We start from the raw sequence: 5,676 nt of genomic DNA on the forward strand, positions 1-5,676 counted from the left end.
CCCAGCTACTCGGGAGGCTGAGGCCAGAGAATCACTTGAACCAGGGAGGCAGAGGTTGCAGTGAGCCAAGGTCGTGCCACTGCACTCCACCCTGGGCAATAAGAGTGAAACTTCCTCTCAAAAGAATAAAAATAAAATGAAAATCCAAAATAATACAGAAACTTAATGTCAAAAATTCCAGAGAATTGGCCGGGCATGGTGGCTCATGGCCTGTAATCCCTGCACTTTGGGAGGCCGAGGCAGGTGGATCACCTGAGGTTGGGAGTTCAAGACCGGCCTGACCAAAATGAAGAAACCCCTTCTCTACCAAAAATACAAAATTAGCAGGGTGTGATGGCGCATGCCTGTAATCCCAGCTACTCAGGAGGCTGAGACAGGAGAATCGCTTGAACCCAGGAGGTGGAGTTTGTGGTGAGCCGAGATCGTGCCATTGCACTCCAGCCTGGGCAACAAGAGCGAAACTCCATCTTAAAAAGAAAAAAAGAAAAATTCAAGAGAACTACTGTATAATTTACTTCTAATTTTCAATCTTTTTGATACTATGTATATATTCATTATATACACTTAAATATTACATGTGCAGTATCCTGTAGCAAATTTTTTTCTCTTAATATACCAGTTAACATCTTTCCATGTAAATTCATGTAAATCTATTTCATCCTTTTTAACAGCTGCACAGAATTTCCTTGTATGTTAGCATCATAGTTTTTTTTCTTTCTTTTTTTTTTGAGATGGAGTAAGTATCACTCTGTCGCCCAGGCTGGAGTGCAGTGGCATAATCTCGGCTCACTGCAACCTCTGCCTCCCGGGTTCAAGCAACTCTCCTGCCTCGGCCTCCCAAGTAGCTGGGACTACAGGTGTGTGCCACCACGCCCGGCTAATTTTTTATTTTTAGTAGAGACGGGGTTTCACCATATTGGCCAGGTTGGTCTCGAACTCCTGATCTTGTGATCCACCCGCCTCAGCCTCCCAAAGTGCTAGGATTACAGGCATGAGCCACCGCACCTGGCTGTTAGCATCATAATTTAATGAAGTACCATCAATGGACACTTAACCAAATAGTGAAAATCCTTATACATACAAGTTCTCATACTCATTTACTTACTTAGGTTAACTTTGTAGAAGTGGAATTGCTGAATTAAAGTGTGTTTTAAAGTTATATGTGCATTTTTAAAGTGCAAATATTTGGGGCCGGGCGCGGTGGCTCAAGCCTGTAATCCCAGCACTTTGGGAGGCCGAGACGGGCGGATCACGAGGTCAGGAGATCGAGACCATCCTGGCTAACACGGTGAAACCCCGTCTCTATTAAGAAATACAAAAAACTAGCCGGGCGAGGTGGCGGGCGCCTGTAGTCCCAGCTACTCGGGAGGCTGAGGCCGGAGAATGGCGTGAACCCGGGAGGCGGAGCTTGCAGTGAGCTGAGATCCGGCCACTGCACTCCAGCCTGGGGGACAGAGTGAGACTCCGTCTCAAAAAAAAAAAAAAAAAAAAAAAAAATAAAGTGCAAATATTTGGCTGGGAGTGGCGGCTCACGCCTGTATCCCAGCTCTTTGGGAGGCCAAGGCAGGTGGATCACTCGAGCCCAGGAGTTCGAGACTGGCCTGGGCAACATAGGGAGACCCGTCTCTATTACTACAAAAAAAAATTGCCAATATTCGTTTATGTGGTATGCACTGTAAATGATTTTCCTTATTTTTTAAAATTGTGCTTTCTGCAATACAAACTTTTTGTTGTCATTTTGTTATTGTGGTTAAAAAAACATGAAATCTGGCTGGGCGTGGTGGCTTACACCTATAATCCCAGCACTTTGGAAGGCCGAGGCAGGTGAATCACCTGAGGTCAGGAGTTGGAGACTAGGCTGGTTAACATGGTGAAACCCCGTCTCTACTAAAAATAACGAAAAAAAAAAAATTAGCTGGGCGTGGTGGCAGGCACCTGTAATCCCAGCTACTCTGGAGGCTGGGGCCGGAGAATCGCTTGAACCTAGGAGGCAGAGGTTGCAGTGAGCCAAGATCGCACCACCACACTCCAGCCTGGGCAACAGGAGCAAGACTCCTTCCCCCCGCCGAAAAAAAAAAAAGAAATCCAAATCCACCCCCAACAAATGTTTTAGGTGTAAAATATAGTCTTGTTACCTATATGCATATTGTTGTACAGATCTCTAGAACTTTTTCAACTTACATGACTGAAACTCTATCCCACTGAACAAACTGTCATTTTTTCCTCCCATTATCCTTGCGTAATCACTATTCTACTTTCTGCTTCTGAGTTTGACTGCTTTAGATACCTCATATAAGTGAAATGATGTGCTATTTGCTCTTCTGTAACTGGCTTATTTCATTTAGCAAAATGTCCTCAAGATTCATCCACGCCTATGAATTTTTTTTTTTTTTTTTTGAGACAGAATGTCCGTCACCCAGGCTAGAGTGCAGTGACGCAATCTCGGCTCACTGCAACCTCCGCCACCCCGAGTTCCAGTGATTCTTGTGCCTCAGCCTCCCAAGTAGCTGGGACTACAGGCGCATGCCACCACACTCAGCTAACTGTTTTGTATTTTTTAGTAGAGACAGGTTTTCGCCATGTTGGCCAGGCTGGTCTCGAACTCCTGACCTCAGGTGATCCACCCGCCTCTGCTTCCCAAAGTGCTGGGATTACAGGCATGAGTCACCGCACCCAATGAAACATCTCTTTTAAGGTTGAATAGTACTCCAATCTATGTATATATCACATTTTCGTTATCCATTTATCCATTCATCCTTAAAGGTTTTCACCTCTTGGCTATTGTGAATGTTGCAATGAACACAAGTGAAAGGACCCCTTCGAGATCGTAATTTCAATTCTTTTGGATAAAAGCTGTTTCATCCTGGCTGAACCTGAGGCTACAGTCACCCCAAAAGAGACAGCAGAGGAATTGCCATAAGGGACTGCCCCAAAACATCTGGAAAGAAGACTGGCTGGAATTCCAAAGAAAGAAGCACTAAACATCAGTGATCAGTCCAAGGGAACTTATGTATAGAGGAGGCTGCGGTATCTCCTTGCTGGGACTGGCAAGATAAGGGATTTTCTTTCTCCCTGGGTATGTTCAACCTGTGAATGTACACGATGATGGGGTCAGGGTATAAAGTTTATATGAGGGCTTAAGAAATTTGGCTCAGGGTTGGAGCTAGTTCCTTTCAGGGTTTTGGGCAACAATCTGAGAAACTTTTATCAGTGCCTGGGAATGTTCAAAGCCTTGGCTTGGGTTCAAGCCTGCAGGGCAAAACAAGCAGCTGGCCAGGACACATAATGGTTAAAAACCTTGTGTTTCTGAGTCAGGACAGAGAAAAAGTGAAGGAAACTGAGAGAGCCAACATACCCCCAAGTGGGACTGTTGGATCTTACAGTTCTACTGTTAATTTTTTAAGGAACCTCCATACTGTATTCTACAGCAGCCGTATCATTTTACATTCCCACTAACAGTGCACAAGGATTCAGATTTCTCCACATCCTCACGAATATATATTTTTGAGTTGTTGTGTCTCTGTGTCGCCCAGGCTGGAGTGCAATGATACTATCACAGTTCACTGGAGCTTCAACCTCCCATGCTCATGAAGTCCTTCAGGCTCAAAAAATCCTCTTGCCTCAGTCTCCCAAGAAGCTGGGAGTACATGCTTGGCTTTTTTTTTAAGAGATGAGCTCTTGCTACATTCCCCAGATTGGTCTCCTGAGCTCAACCAGTCCTCCCATCTTGGCCTCCCAAAGTGCTTGGCTAACAAGTGTGAATCACTGCACCCAGCCTGCTTGGCCTCTTCTGCCCTCCTGTATACTTGACTGATTGATTGAGACAGAGTCTCACTTGTTGCCCAGGCTGGAGTGCAGTGGTGAGATCTCGGCTCACTGCAACCTCCACCTCCCTGGTACAAGTGATTCTCCTGCCTCAGTCTCCTAAGTAGCTAGGATTACAGGCACCAGCCACCACAGCTGGCTAATTTTTGTATTTTTAGTAGAGACAGGATTTCATCATATTGGCCAGGCTGGTCTCAAACTCCTGACCTCAGGTGATCCGCCCACCTCAGCCTCCCAAAGTGCTGGGATTACAGGTGCGAGCAACCTCACCACCATATATTTTAAATCATCTCTAGGCCAGGTGCGGTGGCTCACACCTGTAATCCCAGCACTTTGGGAGGCTCAGGTGGGCCGATCACCTGAGGTCAGGAGTTTGAGACCAGCCTGACCAACACAGGGAAACCCCGTCTCTACTAAAAATACAAAAAAATTAGCTGGGTGTGGTGGCGCATGCCTGTAATCCCAGCTACTTGGGGAGTCTGAGGCAGAAGAATCACTTGAACCCAGGAGGCGGAGGTTGCAGTGAGCTGCGATTGCACCATTGCACTCCAGCCTGGGCAACAAGAGCAAAACTCTGCCACAAAAAAACAAAAAACAAAAAACAAAAAAACCAAAAAAAACTCTAGATTACTTATACCTGACATGTGATCAATACAGAGAGGAAAAAAATTACTTATACAAGCACACTGTAAATGCTATGTAAATCATTGTTACACTGTAGTTTTAAAATGTGTTTTATATTGTCTGTTTTTTGTTGTTGTTGTTTTTTGGAAACAGTCTCACTCTGTCACCCAGGCTGGAGTACAGTGGCACGATCTCGGCTCACAGCAACCTCCACCTCCAGGGTTCAAGTGATTCGCCTGCCTCAGCCTCCTGGGTAGCTGGGACTACAGGCATGTGCCACCACACCCAACTAATATTTGTATTTTTAGTACAGACAGGGTTTTGCCATGTTGGCCAGGCTCGTTTTGAACTCCTGATCTCAGGTGATCCGCCCACTTCAGCCTCCCAAAGTGCTAGGATTACAGGCATGAGCCCAGACTTGTCTTTTTTTGTTGTTGTTGTTTTCAAATAGTTCAAAAACAAGGTTAGTTGAATTCTTGGTTGAACCATCAGATAGAAAGGGCCGAGTGTATATGGTTTGCAAATATTTTCTTCCATCCCTAAGTTGCCTTTTCACTGTCCTTTCTGTGCATCTTTTTAGTTTGATGTAGTCCCACTCATCTATTTCTGCTTTGGTTGCCTGTGCTTTTGTTCTTATCCAAGAGATCGTTGCCAAGACCATCGTTATGAAGCTTTTCCCTTGTTTTCTGCTAGGATTGTATAGTTTCAGATTTTACTTTTAAATCTTCAATCCATTTTGATTTTTTTTTTTTTTTTTTGGAGTCAGAGTCTTGCTGTGTTGCCTAGGCTGGAGTGCAGTGGCTCCATCTTGGCTCACTGAAACCTCCAACTCCCGGGTTCTAGCAATTCTCCTGCCTCAGCCTCCCAAGTAGCTAGGACTACAGGCACCCGCCGCCACACCCAGCTAATTTTTGTAATTTTTTTGGTAGAGACAGGGTTTCACTATTTGTCCAGGCTGGTCTTGAACTCCTGACCTCATGATCTGCTCACCTCGGCCTCCCGAAGTGCTGGGATTACAGGTTTGAGCCACCACACCCGGCCTTAAGTTGATTTCTATGTACAGCATTAAGGCAACGATCCAATTTCATTCTTTTGTATATGGATGTCCAGTTTTCCCAACACTATTTATTGAAGAGATTTTACTACATTTCTTTTTGTTTTACAATTTTCCTTTATGATTTCCTACATTTGTGTGTTAGGCTTCTCGACCACAAAATCACAAAAGTA

This window comes from Theropithecus gelada, chromosome 7b, assembly GCF_003255815.1.
Source record: "Theropithecus gelada isolate Dixy chromosome 7b, Tgel_1.0, whole genome shotgun sequence".
In the NCBI taxonomy this organism is placed as follows: domain Eukaryota; kingdom Metazoa; phylum Chordata; class Mammalia; order Primates; family Cercopithecidae; genus Theropithecus; species Theropithecus gelada.